The 24,512-nt window shown below is 49.2% G+C and overlaps 4 non-coding genes across 4 annotated transcripts; 2 read left to right on the forward strand and 2 right to left on the reverse strand.

Moving 5' to 3' along the window:
* Positions 1–4,998: 4,998 nt before the first annotated feature.
* Positions 4,999–5,070, reverse strand: Trnaa-cgc. The gene has a single exon. It is a non-coding gene; the product is annotated as a tRNA-Ala (tRNA).
* Positions 5,071–5,188: 118 nt separating this feature from the next.
* On the forward strand, positions 5,189–5,260 carry Trnaw-cca. The gene has a single exon. It is a non-coding gene; the product is annotated as a tRNA-Trp (tRNA).
* Positions 5,261–16,904: 11,644 nt separating this feature from the next.
* On the reverse strand, positions 16,905–16,976 carry Trnaa-cgc. Its single transcript has one exon. It is a non-coding gene; the product is annotated as a tRNA-Ala (tRNA).
* A 118-nt stretch (positions 16,977–17,094) lies between these two features.
* Trnaw-cca lies at positions 17,095–17,166 on the forward strand. Its single transcript has one exon. It is a non-coding gene; the product is annotated as a tRNA-Trp (tRNA).
* Positions 17,167–24,512: the final 7,346 nt, after the last annotated feature.

Here is a 24,512-nt window from a genome sequence, read left to right on the forward strand (position 1 = left end):
GTGTTGAATGGTATTCGCCAAGTGAAAATTGATTTACAAAAGCATATACCATCGTACATCAATGTCTGCGGGTACAGAGCAATAGTTATGTATGATGGTCAACCGAGGACATGCGCAGCATGTGGTTCTCCCGGACATGTCCGCACTGATTGTCCCCAAAGACGCGTGACGCAAATACCAGTAGGTGAGGCGAAAGTGCAATCCAATATGTCGCAACTGCCCGTGAGGTATGCCGCGGTACTCCGTCAACCCCCGACCACCACATCTACTACAGAGGACGACAGTACTGCTACTGGGGCTCTATTGCAGCATGAAGTACGTTTGGATACCCCCCGTCCGGATTTGCCAGCAACTGACGCTCAGATCTCGCCGGTCGGAAGCACCGAGGTGTCAAAGGTGGACGGCGACTTACAACGAAATAATGTGATGCGCACACACGACGAGGGGAAGGTAGACTTATCGGATATTGACATGATGGAGACAAACGCGAATGCCTCAGCGATACTGTCCCAGGACACCAAAAAGCGCAGAATTGCTCATGCAGGGGCGGCAACATGTGCCCCCCCGTTGAGAGAAAAGGCGACGCAGTTTTGTCATATAATGCACGAAACGTCTTCGGAACACCGCCAACAGAGCCCGAAGACGCTCAAGAAATCACGGAAGGAGGACGTGCCAGACCGTGCGCCGGACATTCTGGACGCATCTGGCTCTACAGGTTCGGGAACACGCCCTCCAAAGAAGAAGGATAAACAATCATTGGACATGGTCGAGGAGAAGAAACGTACACGCACAGACGATTCCTTGCTGGACTGGGCCCAGGAGATGGAAGACGATGTCGAGGACCGCGGACATGCACCCACAGCTACTACGATGGAGGGAAAGACCGACGGCGAGGAACAAGGAGGCGATCGGTTCACGCGGGAGAAGGATGATGAGGACTCGGAATTTTACTAATTCGTGCACTGCAGATAACGGATGGGCGTACAACATACGGGATTCAGACACCCCAAAATGTTAACTTCCGGACGTCAGGGAGTGGTGGTCCACCAACATGCTAGCCAACTGGTGATGCTTGATAATGATACGATTTGCAGTAAGCGTTGACAAAGGGACATGATCAATACTTAAATCAGTAACTCTATTAAACACAACGAAACATCCCCACCAAAAAGGATCGTCTTCCCTTACATGTCACATCTGCAAACTTATAAAATCGCCACACTGAACATAAATAAAATCACGTCGATACAGAAGGTCGATAGTCTCCGGGATTACCTCTATAGCGCTGACGTTGATATTGCTATGTTACAAGAGGTTGCTAGTGGGTTCCGGATCAATATTGCAGGTTATGCAGTATTCTTCAACACAACGTTACGTGGCGCATCTGGCACCGCCATCTTATTAAAGGATGTTATAGTAGCATCTGACTTTGAACGGCTGGAAAGCGGCCGAGGAATATCTTGTTCAATAAATGGGATTCGATTCGTAAATATCTATGCCCCCTCCGGACACCAAAATCGAGAGCAACGGTCTCGTTTTTACGACGAAGACCTATTGTATTTGATCAGAGGAGCTAGAGCGGGAATGGTTTTAGCCGGTGACTTTAATTGCGTGCTTAAGCGGAAAGATCAACGTCCGACTTTTAATAAAAGTGCGGAGTTGGGCCGCCTCGTACGAGAGTTGCGATTGACTGACACGTGGGAGCTCATTCATGGAGACCGCCCCTGCTTCACGTTCCACACTTCTACGTCGTCCAGTCGACTTGATAGAATTTATGTCACACAGTGTTTACGTGCAAATGTCGGTGGGCCTGAAACGTGGCCAGTGTACTTTTCTGACCATCTCGCCTATCACTGTCTCCTGAAAATGCCTCGACAGAACATCTTTCGTGGCAGAAACATGTGGAAACTCAACGTCGCTGTTCTTCAAGAAGAAGATTTGCGAACACGAATGGAAGTCGTGTGGGGCGCCTGCAGCAGGCGACGACAGAATTTCCTCAGTACTATATGCTGGTGGTACAGATGTGCGAAACCTCAACTCATCCGTTGCTTAAAAACGTACTGTTATGAACGAAACCGCGACCAACAGAGTATGTTCGAATTTTACTTCCGCTGCCTTCGGGAATTATATGAAAGCCATTGTCCAACAGCAGACACCTTTTTACGAATTAAAAAAGTCAAGGCGAAATTAACGGCATTGAAGAGGAAACGAATGGAAGGTATTATGATCCGATCCAGGGACCATCATAGCACGGCGGGGAAAATACCCTCGGTATATCATCTTGGGGCAGAGAAGCGTCGCGCACAGCGTAAAATGATCTATAGTCTCCGGACAGAGGACGGTAACCAGGTGAATGATCAAGGCGGCATCAAGACATGTGTAGCAGAATACTACACTAAGCTTTATGCCTTGGAACCCGCGGACGAGGAGTCTGTGATACGTATGCAAACTAGCCTACCTGAAAGACTGGACACACCAGATGTAGACCTGTTGGTGGCGGACATAACCCCACAAGAACTCAAATCAGCGCTCCAAAAGGCGCAGGGAAATAAATCTCCTGGTGCGGATGGGCTACCGGTGGAATTTTATAAACAGTTTTGGTATTTGCTAGAAAGGTGTTTTGTCGAAATATGTAATGAAATTAAAGAAGGGCAACATATACCTGAAGGCTTCAACGACGGCATCATCGTTCTCATTCCTAAAGAATAGCCCTGTAACGACATGAATAAATTCCGCCCCATTTGTTTACTTAACACGGACTACAAGATAGTAGCCCGCGTCATGGCAGCCAGGATCAAACGAGTCCTTCCTAAAATAATACACCCTAGTCAGACGGCGGCGGTTCCTGGGCGCACGATCATTAAGAGTCTGACTGACTACAGAGAGATCATCAGCTACTGCGCAACTACAGGTCGGGAAGCGGCAATTTTAGCACTCGATCTTAATAAAGCCTTTGACAGGATCCGACACCATTACCTTTTTTCGTTGATGACCCATCTTGGATTTGGAGAACAATTCGTCCAGATGATTAAAAATCTTTTGAACCGGGCCACGTCAAAGATCAACGTTAATGGACATCTTACGCACTCAATTCCTATAGAGAAGTCTATCCGCCAGGGCTGTCCCTTGTCAATGACGCTTTTTGTCATTGCGATAGAGCCACTCATTAGGAGGATCAATCAACAGCTCCCAGGAATAAATATATATGGCAGCACCATTACTTGCATTGCATATGCGGATGATGTGGGGGTAGTGCTTACTTCTGCACATGACCTTCGTGACGTGCAGTCTATCGTTCAGGACTTTGAACAAGCGTCCGGTTCGAAACTCAACAGACGTAAAACAAAATTGCTGCCTTTGGGGAATGGGTTCCCTTTCCACGGGACTGACGAATATGAGCGAACCGACAATCTGAAACTTCTCGGTCTCAAAATGTCCAGTTGCCTTCTGAAAACGACAGCGGCGGCTTGGAGGGACATTCTCAACATGACGAGAGCGTGCCTGCAACAGAATAATAGTAGAGTACAAAATTTACTAGAAAGGGTACATTTTGTAAACACAAAAATCTTATCGAAAATTTGGTATGTGGGCCAAATACTACCTATAATTGATAAAATAGCCCGTCGGGTGATGGCAGCTGTCGGTTGGTACCTCTGGCGAGGTGATATCTTCAAAGTGGGAATCAATGTGACGACACTCCCCCCCAGTCACGGGGGCCTTGGTGTGGTCGATGTTGACACTAAATGTCGAGCACTTCTGATACGTAGAACTCTCCAAATTTATCACGAATACCCACACAGTGTACTCAGAGCTGTCATCGAGTCACACAGGCCCATTAGTTTAGAGGCCCCTGTCCGCTTGGACTCCATACCGCCTACATTCAATCACATCAGGAGGTTTTTCCTTGACATGAGTTACCTTCGGCGGCAGACCACTGTCTTACGCGACAAAACAACAGCAGAGCTGTATAAGTATCTGAACGACAATGGTCGAAAGAACAGAATGGAAATCAAGCACCCACATATACGGTGGTCCAAGGTCTGGAAGAACGTAACTAATACGGTCCTGGATACGGGAATCAGATCCACGTGGTACAAGGTAGTGAACGAAACAATTTCTACTAAGGAAAAGCTCCACAGAATCAAGTTGGCACCCACCGAGAAGTGCAGCGACTGCGACCTCATAGATACACTGCAGCACAGATGTATCTGTGGGGAAAATAAAAAGATATGGGAATGGTGTCGGCGGCAACTGGCGCTGATCGGGAGAACTACGATCACGGCAATAACACCCGAGATGATACTGCAGCCTGATAACGACCTTTTCCCCCCGTCGAAGCGGAATATGTGGACCTGGTTGGCAGGCCATACAATAGATTATATTATGACTAAAAGAAAAGACGATACGTATGATGATTTCAGAATCTACAGTGTAAGTAAAGCGACACAAATTGTCAGCAACCCCAGATATAAAATACTTTTTGCCAACTACCCAATGGCGCTCGAACTAACCAAGCTTTAATTAAAAAATAAGGAACAATAAAGAAACAAAAAGGAAAAAAAAGTAAACAACACAATAAAAAAAATACATAAAAAACATAAAATAACAAAAAAATAAATAAAAAAACATAAAAGAAAAAAAAAGAAAAAAAAAGATAAAAAAAAGTCGTAGAGCATTCGACTGCAGATCGAGAGGTCCCCGGTTCAATCCCGGGTGCCCCCTTCATTTTTCAGTATCTCGAAAAAAACAAATGACGATTGTCGCGGTGAGTTGCAAATACATGTTTGAGATGCACCCTGCACGCCATACCGAAGGCTTTGGAGCAACATTTCAATGGGGGGGATCGCAGCCCAGGGTCTTGCAGGTCATCGTCCTCCCGCCATGAGGTCGAACTGTACGAAATCCACTTGCTAGGGGGAAGAATCTTGTACACTGAATTTTGTAGAATATGGTGATAGGCAAAAGTTTTCATGTACTGCTGCACGGAGAAACAAAAATTGGAGGAGGTGGGATTTGAACCCAGGACTTTCTGCATGCGAAGCAGACACTCTACCACTGAGTTACACCCCCGCCAGAGCAAGTACATCTGGGACGAGTGTCTCGTGGATCCTACTGTCATTATTTCTTAGGTTTGAACGGTACAGTAAGTGTTCGAGGAACCTATTCATGACGAGACCTAAGCAGCGTCGACTCCGTGGCGCAACGGTAGCGCGTCTGACTCCAGATCAGAAGGTTGCGTGTTCAAATCACGTCGGGGTTACAATGAAATTTTCGTTTACGAAAGCCATAGGCGAGTATGTCAGTTTAATCAGATACCAAACGATTACGGAGAACGGACGAACAGAACTTGCTTGAAAAAAGCTACTAGTGCAATTTTCGCGTTCTGAAATTAAGGTGAAGGCGCCGACTCGCACTTTCTCCAGGCGCGAAGTGTCTAGTATTTTTGATATTTATATCGTTTAACGCTAATATATAACTGAGAGATAATGATTACGCAATATTTTGCTTGATTAGTCGTCTTTAGCCAGGCAGAGTATAACATTTTTCCTTAAGTTATGATAACAGAAAGATCGTGAAAGGGGGTATAGCTCAGTCTGTCGGGCTTGAGAAGCCGTGCGGCGCGGACGTGGTGTTTACGTCCTAGCCGCGACCAGCAGCTTAGCTGAGGCGGTGAGTGTTGTGATAGCGGCGCAGCGTCCATCGTACAGGCAACGTTCACATGGCTCATACTATACGAAAGTCGACAGTCAAGTTCGCGTTTGAGAACCGCTTTGCCCGACCCAAGGCGCTTGAAGTTGAACGTTTTTTGAGAGAGGTAGTGAAATTAGATCCAAACGAACTATTTGGTATTCATCTTTCGATAGTGGCAAGTGTTGTCTATGTGAAACTTATCAATGACAATTGCTGTGACCGACTGATTCGGACGTCGGGAGGCTCTTATAAGTTCCTTCACTCCGATGGCAATGTAGGGACAGTCCTTGTGGAACCAGCGGGCATTGGAATCAGAACGGTACGTGTCTTTGAACTACCATTTGAGGTGACTGCCCACCAAGTAACTTCGGCCCTGCAAAATTATGGGACGGTCCTCGCCCATACAGAGGAGAAGTGGTTGAGCTTTGAGACGTACCCTGTTCTTAATGGTGTCCGTCAAGTGAGAATCGACCTTCAGAAACATATCCCCTCCTACGTATACATTTGTGGCTGCAGAGCGATCGTCATGTATGATGGACAACCTCGTACATGCTCTGGTTGTGGAAAAGAAGGTCACGTACGATCGGAATGTCTACAACGACGAATTGCACAATTGCCTGTGGGCGAGAACCTCGATCAGCAGCGGTCCCAAGCTATGCCACTTACGTATGTCGCTGCTGCGCGAGCAGCTGCGGTGCCATTCCCCGCTGTTACCGAACCTCCCGCTGCATCACAGGAGCAGGCCATGCTGCAGGATGCCCCGGTGGTCGACCAATCTGTGCGGCCGGCTTCAGACGCCCCCAGTCCGGATGTCTCCGCGCATGTGGACCCTCCGCAGACGGAAGTGATGGACGTGGTCTCTGACGTGACGCCCGAGACGGGAGCGGACTCCGAAACACCTAGTGCGGGACAGTCTCAACCTTCAGACGCGGAGGAAGCCCATACTTCTCGTCACCAACAAAAGAAGCGCAAGAAACAACGTATCGCGCCCCCAGATGCCGGCGAAGCAGCTCGCCCATATCGTGAAAAAGCCACACGGATTGCGCAAACGCAGCGCGGCACTCCGGCGACGAGTTCTGCAACAGACCAGGCCCCTACGCAGCGAGAGGCCAGCCCCCCTGGTCACGGTGGCGTTGACGCCTGCAGTGCGACCCCTATGGATGTGAGTACGACGCGACCCCTTGAACCATGTGATGAGCCGGATCGAAACCTTCCGAACTTGCACCGCCCCGCCCCTATGCATAATGAAGTCAATTGGGCTGATGATGTTGAGTTTGACGCTCAGGATTCCGGATCGACGGAAAAACTACCGGCCGTGGACGACACCCATGGTACCATGGGTAACGCATTACGACCAGGATGAAGTGAGCCGGTCGACGGCTCAGAGAAAGGACAGCGAACCTAAAAGCAGACGGTGCCGCGGCGATGTGTCCAATGAACCCTCAACAGGCGTATTGCATACCGACAATCAACATTAATAAAATCAGCAGTGCTCGTAAACTGCAGCTTCTCAGTGACATGTTACGAGCGGCGGAAGTCGATATCGCCCTGTTACAGGAGGTCAGGGAGTCGGATCTCCAGTCCTTGCGCACATATACCGCACATGTCCATCCTGGTACCGCACACGAATTGGGCACTGCCATCTTAACCAAAGAGGGTCTCGAAGTTACGGACGTCGCTTTTCTACCTTCGGCGAGAGGTACAGCGCTTACGCTCGCTGGCGTCCGCATTATTAATGTCTACGCTCCATCTGGCTCAAGTAATAGAGGCGCCCGCTCGGAATTCTATAGGACTGACATAATGCCCCTGTTCGCGGGCAGATATGATCACGTCGTTTTCGGAGGTGACTTCAACTGCGTGCTGTCACCCCGCGACCAGACGCCGAACTACAACACATGCCCGGAGCTCTCTGCCATTATACGTGACATGGCCTTGCTGGACACGTGGACTTGCCTTCATGGAGACGCGCCGGGGTTCACGTACTTCACGGCTACGTCAGCGAGCCGCCTGGACCGCATATATACGTCGCGCGGGCTTCGTCTCAGTCTTCAGCAGTCGGAACTCTGGCCGACGATCTTTTCAGATCATTTGGCGTATATCTGCACCATCACTCTGGCGCGCCAGGCAACCTATCGCGGCAGAGGATTGTGGAAATTGAATGTCGCTGTTCTGCAGGATCGTGATTGCCGTGTACAAGTCACCGACACCTGGACGAACTGCTTACGTCGCACACACGCCTATCAGTCGGTGCTCCTCTGGTGGCTACATTGCGCCAAACCGGCCTTGAGGAGGACACTAATGAACTACTCCCGCGAGAGGATGCAATGGTACAATGCAACGGTGGAATTTTACTTTAGTGTTCTCCGTGACATGTACAACCGTCCCGCACAACGACCGGTTAGTCTTGTGGAAATCAACCGCGTCAAAGCCAAACTGTTGCATCTCATGCGCCACAAGATGGATGGAACCGTCATTCGAGCACGACTGGGATATGAGGTCGCGCACGAACGACCCTGATTGCACCACGTGGTAGGGGAAAAGCGGCAGTATACACACAAACTCATCACGGCACTTCGGACGGTGGACGGCCGGCGGTTAACCACACAGGCCGAGATCAAAAAAGGGTTCGTGGAGTACTATGCCAGTCTGTACTCGCAGAAGACACCAGATCGAGAGGCACTTAATGACATACTCACGGCCCTGCCGCGCCGACTCGATCGCGCCACTGTTGCTGCACTGCAGGAAGATGTGACGGAAGAGGAAGTGGCGACGGCCTTGGCAAAGGGTCGCAAGAATAAATCCCCTGGGCCCGATGGACTGCCTATAGAATTCTACAGAGAATTTCAAAGTATCCTCACGCCGATGTTGAGACAGTTGTGCCAGGAGCTACTCAATTCTGAGGTGGCAGTCCCTCGCGAATTTACGCAGGGACTAATCATTCCAGTCCCGAAGACATCTTCCGGATACTCTGTGCATCAATTCCGGCCGATAACACTGCTTAACAGTGATTACAAACTCTTTGCACGACTCCTGGCCTTTCGCTTCCGACCGGCCCTTACACTGTTAACGGGAAAAGACCAGACTGGAGTCGGTGACAATCGCGCTATTCATATGGCGTTATGTGACTACCGTGATCTGATAGCCATCGCAGATGCGTGTAGAATGCAAGGTGCCATGCTTGCTGTCGACTTAGAAAAAGCCTTTGATGCAGTCGGCCATAACTTTCTCCGCGAAACAATGACGGCGATGAGTGTTCCACAACGGCTCATTGCGTCTGTCTTGCGGCTTCTTCATGGATCAGAGTCAATGATCTTAGTAAACGGACTTTTAGCAGGACCCGTACAGATACACTGCTCTGTCAGACAGGGGTGTCCCCTCTCCATGAGCTTGTTTGCCCTCGCGATTGAGCCGCTGTTGGTTCAACTCCACACAACGCTACGGGGCGTCACTGTGCGAGAAGATAAATTTGTGTACCGGGCTTACGCGGATGATGTCGTCATCTTAGTACGTTCAAACGCAGAGGTTGACATGGCAATAGCTCTGATTGAGAGATACGGCAAAGCGGCAGGTGCACAGCTCAACAGGCGGAAATCGGGAATTATGCACATTGGACGCGGGTTACCCGCGCAACCAGAAACCCGCATTAAGGTGCTTACAGAGATGAAATGTTTGGGAGTAACGTACACTAAGAATATGCGCCGCACGATCGCTCTCAACTACAAACGCCTCTTGCACAATATCCGCGCCAGTATCCGACTACACACCTTACGGTCCGTCGATGCGCTGCAGAAGGTCGAATTCGTCAACGCCTACCTGGTGTCGAAGATTATATATATAGCGCGAATATTTCCCATGCCGCGTGCGACAGCGGACAGACTGCAGGCAGTCTTCGGCCATTACGTGAACCACGGACATCTCTTTAAAGTAAGTAACGCGACGCTCACTCTCCCGCTGATAGCTGGCGGCCTCGGACTCATCAATGTCTACGTCAAGGCCTTGGCGTTGTTCGTGCGACTGACGCTATGGCATTGGAAACGCGATCATAACCGTCTGATCTCCTTCCTCCTGACGGAAATCGTGCCCCCCAACCTGGACCCGCCGATCGATATTCACCACATCCCAACGGCCTTGTGCCACTGCCGGACTTTTCTGCTGGACTACAGTTACCTGCGGACGATGCTGCCCATTGACGACCTGCCCGCAGTCCGCAGTGTGTACGACACCCTCATGTTGCGACAGCGCCGGAATGTGGTCGAAAGCAAATATCCTCGGTACGACTGGACTGCGGTCTGGTGCAATATCCACCCCCCTAACTTACCGACGGCGGCGCGGGCCACATGGTACTATTACGTGAATCGTAAATACCCGACGCAGTCACGTCTGAACCAGATTCATCTCGCGGCATCGCCGCTTTGCCCGACGTGCCAGCTGCACGATACGGACCTCCACCGGCTAGTTTGCGGGGCTGCAAAGGACGTGTGCCAACTGCTTTGTCGCCTATTGGCCTTCATCCAACGCACGGCGCCGCACGCCATTTCAGTGATGTCCCTACTCTGCCCTGATGATAACCCGTACCCGTGAACGAAGAGACACGCAGTACATTGGTTAATGGGGATAACTGTGTACTACCTATTCAGCACGTCGGAGCATGACGTGGGCGAGTACAGATCATTCTTGGAGACCCAACACTCGATACTGAAGCGAACACAGACATACCGCAAACATTATGCCCATTTTCTTATGAAGGTGTTTGAAGACTTTCTGGCGAACCGTTGACGATAGGCATGAGCAGTTAGTCTATATATCGCTGTATGGAGATGACGGTATCTACGCAGGTGACAATTGTGTAACGATACACGAAGAATCCATGCATCAATTTTTAAAAAAGTCGTAGAGCATTCGACTGCAGATCGAGAGGTCCCCGGTTCAATCCCGGGTGCCCCCTTTATTTTTCAGTATCTCGAAAAAAACAAATGACGATTGTCGCGGTGAGTTGCAAATACATGTTTGAGATGCACCCTGCACGCCATACCGAAGGCTTTGGAGCAACATTTCAATGGGGGGGATCGCAGCCCAGGGTCTTGCAGGTCATCGTCCTCCCGCCATGAGGCTTGATTAGACGTCTTTAGCCAGGCAGAGTATAACATTTTTCCTTAAGTTATGGGAACAGAAAGATCGTGAAAGGGGGTATAGCTCAGTCATAGAGCATTCGACTCCAGCCCCCAGTCGCGCTTGCGACACCGTGCTGGTCGGACGTGTCAGTGCTCCGCTCCACCGCGTGTTCACAAGGCGTGTTTTCAACTCATATTTCTGTTTTGCAAGTGTTGTGTTATTCTGCAGTTTATATCGTTTTCCATTTGTATTTTTGTTGCGGTCTTATTGTAGCGAGTTAACCGCTCGCTATCTGCTGCAATGTCCAGGTTATTTCCGCGAAAGTGTACACTCCGTTTTGATTTCGACAAGTCCACCCGATCTGTGCAACCGAGTTCACTGGAGATACATGATTGGATCGTTGATGTTATTGGGATTACATCTGACCAAGTGCACACCGCCTATTATGATACCGAGCAGTATTGTTTCTTTGTTAAATTACTGAATCCTGTATTACTGGAGAAGATCATGACGAAGCACGGAGGAAGTGCTATTTTCCGACACCGGGACGACTCTGTAAGTACAGTGCTCATTTCCAATGCCGATGTAGACTACACGAACGTGCGTATTTTTAACTTACCCCCTGAAGTAGAAAATTGTTATCTAAAGGAGGTACTGTCCAAATTCGGTGACGTTAAACAGATTCGACATGAACGGTGGTCAAGTCAACATAGGTTGCAATGTTACAGTGGCGTTCGATCTGTGGAAATGCATGTCAAGCAGAATATTCCATCCCATATACTTGTTTGTGACTATACGGCTCACGTTACTTACATTGGCCAAATACCGACCTGTCATATCTGTAATGAGAGTGGTCACTTGCGTCAAGACTGCCCCAGGCGCATGTTTGTGTTAAAGAATTCCCTCCAGCAGCGTAAAAGGCTTACTTTGGCGGATGTAGTGGCAGCCAAGCCGATGACAGAGATTGGGCTCCCTAGTTCAGAAATGCCTTCGGAACAGCAACAAGAAATTCGTTCTGATGAGTTTCCGGTTCTGGTTCGGAGAGACAAAGGTGCGTTGCCCCCTGCAAAACTCGATGCCGCGACCAATAAGAGGCGCAGAACTTGTGACAGCAGTGGCTCTGATACCGACACCTCTAGTGCGCATGAGACCGCGAAAAAGGACGATCGGGAATCCGGCTCGGAAGCGAAAGCTCCAATCGGTGAGGCTATTGTGGACGCTTCTCCTCCCACAATTTCAAGTGCCGATACTTCCGCGGAATTTAAGCAGTTGCCGCTGGCTAGTGCCTTAGAACTTCCGCGACAGCCAACTCCGGCCGACCAACCTGTACGTGTGGCTCACATTCCTGCAGGAAGTACACAAACAGAGGCCTGTGATGGTGGTATACAAACACCTCTGAGCGCCGACGGTACACATCACGTGGCAGCCGCTTCGGTTCAGGACTCACAACAAGGGGAATGTCAACAACTCCAGGAAATAATACAAACACAGCTGTCCGGGTCTGTCGGTGACAACAAACCGTTGTGGGCAGAGAATGTTGCCAAACAGGCTGATAGTGCGAGTGATAGTTCAGCTGCTCGCTCGCCGGCGGTGTCGCCGCGTGCGATCCCTTCGCGGGACGTGCCGGGAGAGCAGCTTGACATCACCCACGACCCTCCCACGCCGCCGGCTGCGGAGGTGCTCCACAGTGTCCGCCCCAGGATCCGAGTGCAACCTAATGTAAATGCTGTGCGTAAAAAGAGTAAGAACAAAGACGCAAGAATACAACTCAGTCACGTCACAGACACGAATTTCCCGGCCGCAAATATGGAATGGCATGAAGATGTTGCCCTTTAAAGATATTTGCTCCTTCCGCCTCTCCAACGTACTGTCATTATGTCGCAAGCCTATACGATCACGACATTAAATATTAATAAAATCCGGTCGGAGGTGAAACTGAGTGCCTTAAAACAATATCTCTATGAGTCGGGAACAGATATCGCTCTTTTGCAGGAGGTGGCCATGCCACACTTAACTCTTCCTGGTTTTTTTGCTATTACAAATTTTTCCCCCGACTCGAACGTGGGGACTGCCATCTTACTTAGAGAAGGCATTCCCGTCACTCAGGTTGACAAGTTAGATTCCGGTAGAGGTGTGGGTGTCACCGTTTTTGGCGTCACCATAGTTAACTTGTACGCGCCTTCTGGCAGTACCTATAGAGCGGAACGAGCAAACTTTTTTAAGGAACAAATCATCTATTTGTTACGGAAAAATCCCGAACGTGTTATCATTGGAGGTGATTTTAATTGTGTTTTATCCCAGAAAGATCAGTCCCCGAATTTTAATTATTCGCCTGAATTAAAGCGTCTCGTGACCGACCTCAAACTGAAAGACGCGTGGGAAATTAGGTACCCGACCTTGGTACGATTCACACACATCGTCGCGAATTCCTGCAGCAGAATTGACAGGATTTATGTTTCCGACGTTTTAGAGAATGTCTTGTTACAAATTGAAACAATACCCTCCAGCTTCTCTGATCACAGTGGTGTCGTTGCGTGCCTGAATTTGCTGCCACAACCAACGCGTTGGTATAAAAATCAATGGAACTTGAACGTCTCCTTATTAACGGATGCTGACCTAGAGGCGGCGGTGCGACGCGCTTGGGAGCAGTGCTTGCGCACTACCACAAACTTTCGTAGCACCATAGCGTGGTGGACTCAGCATGCCAAACCCAAACTGCGAAAAGTTGTTATATTCTTCGGTATTGACAGAGCAGCCGCGATAAAGAAGACGATGGAGTTCTACTACACTATCTTACGCGACCTCTGTGATAGAGCCGACGCCGCGAACACCAGAATAGACGACATTCGAAAAATAAAGGCGAAATTAATCAATCTTAAGAGTATGCAACTGGAAGGTCTTAAGATCAAATCTAAAGTGAAGTCGGTCAGGGACGATGAAACAGCCGCTCTATACCACCTTGTCAAACATGCTAAGAACAGAAGGAGGACTTTTATTGAGGCCCTGAAACTCGGTGATGGCACGACTGTCGACACCCAGCGAGAGATTATCAAGGCACTACACGACTATTTTGTTGACACCTACACGTCAGCGGCTACTCATGACGACTGCTATGACGAATTGTTTAGTGCCATTTCCTCTACTATAACTAGAGAAGACAATGACACCATTTCTTTGGAATTTAGTAATAAAGATGTTTTGGAGATTGTCTGCCACTCGCCGATCAGGAAGTCCCCTGGTCCTGACGGATTACCCATTGAATTTTACAGGAGGTATTGGCACATCATCGGGGACAAAATCACCCAATTAGTGAACGAAGTTTTTCAAGGGAAGCCTATACCACTTGCCTTTAAGGAATGCACAATTGTGCTTATCCCTAAAAGCAGAGGTACCAAAAATATCGCCAACTTCCGCCCCATTTCATTGTTAAACTCCGATTATAAAATAGTCGCCCGTGCAATCAACACGCGTATGATGCCCCTCACTGCAAAATTCATTGGACGTCAGCAGACATGTGCCTTCGGGAGAACTGTATTGCAAACGGCAGCTTTTTATCGGGATATCATTGCCTTAACGAACGCCAGTACCGTGAAGTGTGGGCTGATCTTTCTGGACTTTTTTAAAGCCTTTGACCTCGTCGCTCACGAGTACCTCCTTGAAACCATGAAAAGATTCGGTTTCTTGCAGAACGCGATTGACATGATCAAAAACATGGCACTGGGGATCAACGCAAGACTTTCTGTCAACTCGCAACTAACCCAACCGATTCAAATCAACAGAGGGATTCCACAAGGCAGCCCTTTGTCCATGTTACTTTTTGTTCTTTCACTCGAACCTCTGTTACTCCAACTGCAGGCGAAACTCACAGGGCTAACACTTTCAGGAGAACAAACTGTCGTAGGCGCCTATGCCGACGATGTGGGTGTGGTTGTCCGCAATGAGAATGACGTCACCACTTTAGCGGCTCACCTCCAGCAATACTGTTTGGCGTCGGGGGCTAAATTGAATGACACGAAAAGTAAATTTCTTAACCTCTGTGGCCTCCAGCGTTTGCGAGTTGGCTACGCTCAGGAAGTCAGCGTCCACAAGGCATCATATTGACGGCGTCCTCTTTAAAGATGGCGGCAGCAAACTGGAGGGAAATAGTGCGTAAACTTACCGGTGCTCTCATTGACAATTCCCACAGAAACCTCCATCAATTTGATCGGATTCATCTGGTCAACTCCTGTATTTTATCCAAAGCCTTCTACACGGCGCAGCTCCTGCCACTTCCTGCAGTCATTGCTAAGCAAATTATGTCGAAGGTCACCAATTTTATTTGGAGAGGGGAAATTTTTCGCGTGTCTGCCAAAACTGCGACACTCCACCCCCAGAATGGAGGAATGGGATTAGTAGATATCAAGGTGAAAGCGATGGCTCTCTATGTTACAAGGACGGCCGCTATAATTAACAATGATCCTTCCGGCATTACAGCGCAATTATTCACTGCCGTCAGGCCGCAAAGTCTTGACCCACCGCTGAATATTCAGCCCATCTGTTATCGGCTAAAACATATCAGAGATTATTACCTTTCACGGAGCTACATCAGTAAAGAGGTCATAAACTCTCAACGTTTAACTGCACAAGCCATAATAGCGGACTGGAGACAATATGAAGGAACGAATCCATTGGCAACGAAGATCGGTGGCTTGAACTGGGATATCGTATGGCGCAATGTCAGTTCCCGTGTCCTCAGTTCCGATGCTCGCACTGCCTGGTACAAAGCCATCAATGATGTGGTTAGCACGAACGAGAGGTTACATAAATTCGGGCTCAGTGACACCCCTCTCTGTCGTCGCTGCCAACTGACGGATACAGTTATCCACTGTTACACCTGCGGGGAACGTCTCCAGCACTGGGTTTGGCTTCGAGAAACAATCGCTCTTATTACCAGGACAACAACCGCCAATGTTTCGTCAGCACTACTGTCTCGTCCCGATGTGCATTTTTATCCGCAGACGAAAAACAATGCAGTTTTGTGGTTGCTGGGTACCTATTCCAGCTACGTCTTTAATAATTTTGGCGGTGACAATTATTTGGAATTCAAGATGTTTATGGCTATCGAATTCGCCAAAACATGCACGTACCCGAATCATGGGAAACTCTTCGGCAATATGCTTAAGATAGCGTTTCATCGCATGGGTATCGGATAGGTCAACTGAGTGTGACGGGGTGAGGCCGGGCCGCGGGACACCAGTAGTGCCGCGAAGAGGCCCCACTGCTTCTGTGTCGCGTCCGGACTCCCCCTCACACTGCGGCCTTCAATGACTCCCTGGACGCTGGCTACAGGAACTCTCATTGAGTGAGATACGAAGCTGTGTTTATGTTACGTTTATTCTTCGAGCAGCACATCTACTATGCCCAAGGGCGAAGTCTTTTCATTGTCATTTTCACCATTCCAATTTATTTTCATAGAAGGTTAAGGGTTTCGTTTTTCATTAAAAAAAATAAAAAAAAAAATAAAAAATAAAAAAAATAATAAAACAAGAAAAACGTGGTTAAGGCGTCAAAAGAAACAGGGAAAAAAAAAATTAAAAAAAAGTTGGTAGAGCGGTGGACTGTAGTGGAGGAATCACATTTATCCATAGGTCGCTGGTTCAAATCCGGCCCAGAAGAAAAAAAATAAAATAAAATAAAATAAAATAAAAGGGGTATGATTCCTGCTTTGGGTGCATGAGGTCCCGGGTTAAAATCCCGGACGAGCCCTGCCATTTTGACGGTGAAAAAAAAAAAAAAAAAAAAACTGCAGATCGAGAGGTCCCCGGTTCAATCCCGGGTGCCCCCTTCATTTTTCAGTATCTCAAAAAAAACAAATGACGATTGTCGCGGTGAGTTGCAAATACATGTTTGAGATGCACCCTGCACGCCATACCGAAGGCTTTGGAGCAACATTTCAATGGGGGGGGATCGCAGCCCAGGGTCTTGCAGGTCATCGTCCTCCCGCCATGAGGTCGAACTGTACGAAATCCACTTGCTAGGGGGAAGAATCTTGTACACTGAATTTTGTAGAATATGGTGATAGGCAAAAGTTTTCATGTACTGCTGCACGGAGAAACAAAAATTGGAGGAGCTGGGATTTGAACCCAGGACTTTCTGCATGCGAAGCAGACACTCTACCACTGAGTTACACCCCCGCCAGAGCAAGTACATCTGGGACGAGTGTCTCGTGGATCCTACTGTCATTATTTCTTAGGTTTGAACGGTACAGTAAGTGTTCGAGGAACCTATTCATGACAAGACCTAAGCAGCGTCGACTCCGTGGCGCAACGGTAGCGCGTCTGACTCCAGATCAGAAGGTTGCGTGTTCAAATCACGTCGGGGTCACAATGAAACTTTCGTTTACGAAAGCCATAGGCGAGTATGTCAGTTTAATCAGATACCAAACGATTACGGAGAACGGACGAACAGAACTTGCTTGAAAAAAGCTACTAGTGCAATTTTCGCGTTCTGAAATTAAGGTGAAGGCGCCGACTCGCACTTTCTCCAGGCGCGAAGTGTCTAGTATTTTTGATATTTATATCGTTTAACGTTAATATATAACTGAGAGATAATGATTACGCAATATTTTGCTTGATTAGACGTCTTTAGCCAGGCAGAGTATAACATTTTTCCTTAAGTTATGGGAACAGAAAGATCGTGAAAGGGGGTGTAACTCAGTGGTAAGTCGAGGTGCGGCCGTCGTGCCAGTCGGACGTGCCTGGAGCGTTGTTTACGTGCTCAGCTGCGGCTTGCGGTGCGGCACGTGGTGAGTCGAGGGCCGTTGCGGCGCGCATTACATCTTGTTGTTAACGACTAGAACCTAACATGGATCACCCAGAGTGAAAAGATACTTTGAAGTTTGTGTTTGATGGCAGTTTCTCTCGACCGAAGTATTACGAAGTCGAACGATTTCTTGATGAAGACGTAAAATTACCCCCCACCGATATCATTGGTATCCATTTGTCTATTGTTAGTAGCACGGTTTATATCAAATTGCGTGACCCAGAATTGTGCGACAAAATCATCGAGTCATGTGGCGGTACTTATAAATTTCGACACAGTGACGGGAATGTGGGTGAGGTGACCGTTGTCCACGCTGGTCTTGGTATTCGCACCGTCAGGATTTTCGAGTTGCCTTTTGAAATCACGGCCGAACAAATTAATGCTTCTCTTCAGTCCTACGGCAAAATTATCAGTAACATTGCCGAAAAGTGGGCCTCGTTCCATAAGTACCCTGTCTTGAATGGTGTGCGGAAAATTAAGATCGAATTGCAACGGCATATTCCATCCTACCTAACGATTTGTGGCTATAGGGCGATAATCATGTATGAGGGACAGCCCCGTACATGTTCCGGCTGTAATTCCACAGGACACGTCCGAGCACAGTGCATCCAACGACGTGTAACACAGCTGCCTGCGGGTGAACTAGCCACTCCCACGCAACCGACAATATTACCGACTACTTATGTAGCGGCGGTCCGTGCTAATACACCCACGGCGCCGGCTGTGGACGTGGGACTTCGTGTGGCCGATATTACGAAGGACGGAGATGTACCTATGGAAATATCTACCACTCAGGAAGCTTTGCCGGCCACTGGCTTACTAGACGCGGCGCCCCGTGACGCCTCACGTGAGGCAGCTCGGGTCGACGGCGTAGAGGCTGCTACTACCGATGTTGACAGACGGCAAGAGACAGGGACTCTTCCTCTTCCTTTAGAGAATGCGGAAGTCTCCGTCGGTAGGTCCTCCCCGAAAAAACACAAGAAACGTCGGATCGCTCGTCCTGAGGCAGCCCAATCGGCGCCCCTCTTGCGTGAAAAGGCCAAACAAGCAGGCCGCATGATCTGCGATGACACTTCGGGGACCGACGATTGTCTTCCGTCGTTGGCCTCACCCATGACTATTGACGATGATGTCTCCAACCTTGACACGGGGAGGGCAGAGACTTGTGCACCACCGCGGACGGGCCAAGTGCCGGATGCGCAGGGTGACGGCCCGCTATGCGGTTCCGGAACCGCCACAGCAGGCGCGACAACGGCTGTGTCTGTTGTCAATTGGGCGGATGACACTGAAGATATGGCCGGCACTCCCGACCGTGACGAACCGATGGCAACTGGTGATACGCTGCTTACGCCCCGGCGCAATGCAGCTTCCACGGACGGCGACGTCTAGACTTATTCGACCTCCGAAGCGGACGACTGCTGAAGGGATAAAAATCTTACCTGTTTCCATCTGCAGATGACCAGTCGTCCCATATCGCTCCGTTCACGACAGTCCTATAAGATTTCTACTATGAATGTAAACCGCATTGTCTCTCAAGCAAAAATCCACAGCCTTCGACAGTATTTACGGGCCGCTGATATAGATATTCTGTTCGTACAGGAAGCAATGACTCCACTCCTAGCCGACGTCCCCGGTTATGACGCCATTGTCAATATAGGAACGGAGGCCGGTACCATCATTCTGTATCGGGAAGGCATTGAATGTTCTTGTTTGTCCATGTTACCTACAGGACGGGGCATTGCCGCCCAGTTCCATGATGTACTCCTTCTTAATGTGTACGCTCCTTCCGGTTCCAGCGCGCGAGCGGCGAGGAAGGAGTTTTATACCGGAGAGATAGCGCCTTTAATCACCGACTTGCGCCTGCGTATTATTATGGGTGGTGACTTTAACTGCGTTTTGCGCCGCTCCGATCAAACGCCGAATTTTAACTTCAGTCAGGAACTGCTGACACTGGTCACAGAATTGCAGTTAGTCGACACGTGGGAGACCTTACACCCAGATGATGTTGCCTTTACTCACTTTACGCCGACGTCTTCCAGCAGGTTAGATCGCATATATGTGCACCGCGGTCTTTTAGCCGACGTGGGAACTTGCGAATATTGGCCCGTTAATTTCAGTGACCATATCGCTTACCACACCGTCTTTAATCACTCACCGCAGAAGGTTTACAGAGGCTTCGGACGATGGCAACTCAACTGTCGCCTCTTACAAGACGCCACTTTAGAGCGTGAGATACGGTCGGTTTGGCATTCCGTAACATCACGCAGACCCACGTACCCCACGTGGATTGATTGGTGGACGTTTTATGCAAAGAGGAAACTCATTACTTGCCTCAGACACCACGCCAGAATTCGCGCGCGCGGTGAGAAGGAAATCACTGAATTCTATTTCTGCGCCCTGCGAGAATTGTACCGGGATTATCATCAGGTGCCTAATAACATCACGCACGTACGCAGACTCCAAGCGAAAATTACATCCTTGATGGGACGGAACGCTATCGGCCACCAGATTCGTGCACGTGACTTCACCAACTTGCCGCAACAGCAGACGTCTGTTCACCATATCGTCCAACAGTTACATGCGGCGCGCAGGAAACTTATTCATAAGTTGCAAGATGCCGACGGTGCATTTTATACCCAACACCGCGACATCAAAAACCATGTTGCCAACCACTTTGCCGCACTTTACACCCGTGCGGGTGTACCACATGAGAAAGTGCGAGAATGGTATCACTCTGGACACCCACCGTACCGCATTACCGACGACCACAATCGGGACTTGCATAAATCTCCGGGCACGGACGGGCTCTCTGTCGAGTTTTACGTCAAATATTGGCCTATATTAGGGGACGGACTCACGGAGATGTACAATGAAATACTACGTGGGATTGCTCTGCCCCAAGCCTTCACAGAGGGGTTAACTGTTTTACTACCTAAGACGCCGACGCCGATCACCACCAAAGATCTGCGGCCCATTACTTTGCTCAATGCGGACTTTAAACTTCTGACGCGCGCCCTCAATGCCCGATTACGGCAGCTGTTACCCGATCTTCTGGGACCATACCAAATGAGTGCGATACGTGGTCGCTCACTGTCCACCATTTTGGCGCTGTATCGGGATCTAGTCTCCCTCACCTGGGACACCCGCACTCCAATGGCCATAGCATTTCTCGATTTTGACAAGGCTTACGATCGGGCTGACTATCGTTATCTCAGTAGCGTGATGGAAACTATGGGCTTCAGTCTTAATTTTATCCACCTCATCAACAACTGTATCCGTGGTACACGTACACGGTTCCTGATCAATAATACATTGACGGAGTACATCCAGCTCTCACGGGGTATCAAGCAAGGCTGCCCTCTCTCAACGACGCTTTATGCGATCCTCATGGAACCCTTGTTGCGCCGCCTACATCATAGCCTACCTGGATTCCAGTTTTATGGTGTCAAGTCTGTGGTCCAAGCATACGCCGACGATGTCAGCGTGCTCCTTAATGATGTTCGCGATGTCACCGCAGCGAAGCGCATTCTTGAGGAATTCCAAAGCGATAGTGGTGCAATGTTAAACGTCAATAAATCCGCCGTCTTAACGCTTGGTCAGGAACGACCGCTCACGGGCGACGCTTGGCTGCCCTGTGTACAGACTAGAAAACACCTTGGTCTCTACGTCACGGCCCGGCCACTGGACATGTCTCACAAAAATTGGATACCCAAAATTCAGGCGATAAAAGCACTCCTGCGTGACCAAAATATGCGACACCTCGATCGTTTGCAGCGAGCCTTTTTCGTCAATTCTTATGCCCTCTCCAAATTACAGTTTGTTGCCGCCGTCCTACCCATGCCAACCACAGTAGCAAGATCACTTCTAGCGGCGGCCGCCTGGTACGTCTGGAAGCTCAATATTTTTAAGGTTTCCTTCACCACGACAGCTTTGCCATGCGATATGGGAGGCCTCGGGTTGAAAAACCCCGGCATTCACGCCTTGGCTCTGTATCTGAAACGCTCATGGCGTATACTCACCGCCAGCGAAGACACCGTCACGAAGCGGCTCTATCAGCTGTTCCGCCCTCGCAACTTATCTCCGCCTGTGGACATTGGCCGCGTCAGCCCGCACTTTCAGCATATAGCACTGTATTATCTTGAAAGTAGCTATCTCGACGACGAGCTTTTCAAGAAGCCGACAGTTCAACTGTACCGCCACTTACTTCAGCCGTCACTGCCTGGCCCCTTGGAAAAGATGTATCCGGCTTGCAATTGGTCCCTCGTTTGGACTAACATTCATAATCCGACACTTCCGACAGATGTTCGCTCCAAATGGTATGACGTGGTCACTGAAACTGTACCGACGCAAGAAAAGCGACACAGGATTAATCTTGAACCGAGTCCCTACTGCGGCTTGTGCCACGTGGTGGCGACTATTGCTCATCTGTTTGTCTGCAAGGACCAAGTGCACATCTGGAACTGGACGCGCAAAAAACTCGCTGTGCTTAACCGGACTGCGCCTCATGCGATTCAGATCCACGACATTCTGCGCCCAGATTTCCGACTTTTCCCAGCTGCCAAACATAAGTTACCTATGGCTCGTGGGACATTTTATCAACTATATTCTGTCCGGCAGTGCCCCTAATGTCTTAGATTTTCAAGTCTATCTCTCAACACAACACTGGCGCACAACCAGCCAATATGGTCACCGGTATCAGTCAACATTTCAACATTTTCTTCACGTCGTCCTTGGGATGCCATAGAACATGGACAAGTGGGACATCTGTTACAACAATTCGTCATCCCTGTACTACAGTCGAAGGATATACTCTCTGCGAAGACACTCATTTGTCTCCTGGGTATGATGCATATGACAACGTCTGAATTTCACGAATATTTCCTTCCCAGTAGCAGTTCTTTCGACGATATACATAATTTGGTGTATTTTAATCAACAAAAATGCAAACCCGAAGAAAGAAAACGAACAACGAAGATGGACAGAAGACAAACGACTAACCACAATACAACGAACAAAGAGATTAGAGATTAAGGAACAAAAAAAAAAAATCATTTGGAAAATTTGTCAAAACAAACGAACAAAAAAAAAAAAAAGAAAAAAAAAAGTCGTAGAGCATTCGACTGCAGATCGAGAGGTCCCCGGTTCAATCCCGGGTGCCCCCTTCATTTTTCAGTATCTCGAAAAAAACAAATGACGATTGTCGCGGTGAGTTGCAAATACATGTTTGAGATGCACCCTGCACGCCATACCGAAGGCTTTGGAGCAACATTTCAATGGGGGGGATCGCAGCCCAGGGTCTTGCAGGTCATCGTCCTCCCGCCATGAGGTCGAACTGTACGAAATCCACTTGCTTGGGGGAAGAATCTTGTACACTGAGTTTTAGACGCATTCGGACAGCGTATCCGCGCACATCGCGCGGAGCGGTTGCGGCTTTGTTTACATCGCGTGGAGGCGCTCAGCGAGTGTTTCGAGGTCCACGTGTTCAAGTTTCTTCAACGTGAGTACCATGTCGACAGTTACTAGGGCAAACACTGCGCAATTTGTGTTCGATCGAAATGCTTTGCGGCCCACCGCTTTTGAAATCCACGAATTTATATTCGAAGATTTGAAAATCCCGGAAGATCTAGTGGATACTTTTCAGTTGGATTTCGCGCAATATTCGCTATTTTTGAAGTTCTTTTCCGGCGACATCTGTGAAAAATTTGTTGAAAAATTTGGCGGAGTGCGTAAATTTAGGCATGTCGATGGCACAGTCAGTGATGTGCAGATTGTGCCCTCGGGTTATGGTGTTAGAACGGTTCGAGTATTTAATGTGCCCCCTGAATGCGGCAATGATTTGATTGCACGTGCTCTCACTCAGTACGGCGTTGTCTTGTCGGTAGTAAACGAAAAGTGGTCTAGTGCGTACCGGTACCAGGTTAATAGTGGAGTACGTAGTGTCCGCATTGACTTGAAGAAACGCATTCCATCCTACGTAATGATTGCGGGCTGTAGGGCTCAAGTGACTTATATCGGCCAGCCACCCACATGCTCAATTTGTCATTTCACTGAGCATTTACGTGTTGATTGTCCCCGTAGACGACCCGTGCAGCTCCCACGTAGTGATGCTGCGGCTACTGGTGGCCACTTTGTGCCACTACTGAGTGAAATAGTAGCGGGCACTGTATCACAACCCCGCCCTGCCGACCCTATTCGTGCTGAGGATGTACCAAGTGAGGTGAATGTTACTGTAGACGCGCCACAGGATCGAATGGAGGACGCTCCCATTTTGTCCTCGGCTGTGGTAGAATCGGATTCAGTTGCTAAGGAGGTCCCAGATGTTTCGGATCATGCACCAGTTGCTATTTCGGAAGAGATGGACACCTCCTTACCACCGCCTCCGCCGCCTGAAGAGGTTCCCCTGGCACCGAGGAAAGGGCGTACAAAGAAAAATAAAAATAAGGGTACTAGGAGTCAGCAGTCAGATGATTTACCGTGCACCCCTGTCTCAGAGAGTGGCAGTGAGAGTGAAGTTCAGACATCGTGCCCCCCTGCCTCTGACAGCTCTGCGCGCCAGGAGCGTATAAGGGAACAAACTGCACATCTCAAGGTGTTCTTAAATACGGCACGCGAACAGGGTGCGCATGCTGCGAAGCGCAAAAGCGAGCAAAGTAGCGAGCAGCTGCCGCAGCGCACGCGCAGGCATTCGGCGACGTCGGCCGCCGGTACAGCAACAACACAGGCGGACGAGGCCACGTACACAGACACCGCTGGTGGTCGCGCCCAACCGACCGACCGACCAACGGAGACGCCCTGGTGGAAGCAGGAGGAGGACGACCCTGGATCCCATTAGCGGCTTTCGGCGGACCTGCTGTAATTCGTGCCCCGTTTACCTGCGACGTTATGTTACGCTGTTCCTGCACGCTGAC

Source organism: Schistocerca americana, chromosome 3 (assembly GCF_021461395.2).
Source record: "Schistocerca americana isolate TAMUIC-IGC-003095 chromosome 3, iqSchAmer2.1, whole genome shotgun sequence".
NCBI lineage: Eukaryota > Metazoa > Arthropoda > Insecta > Orthoptera > Acrididae > Schistocerca > Schistocerca americana.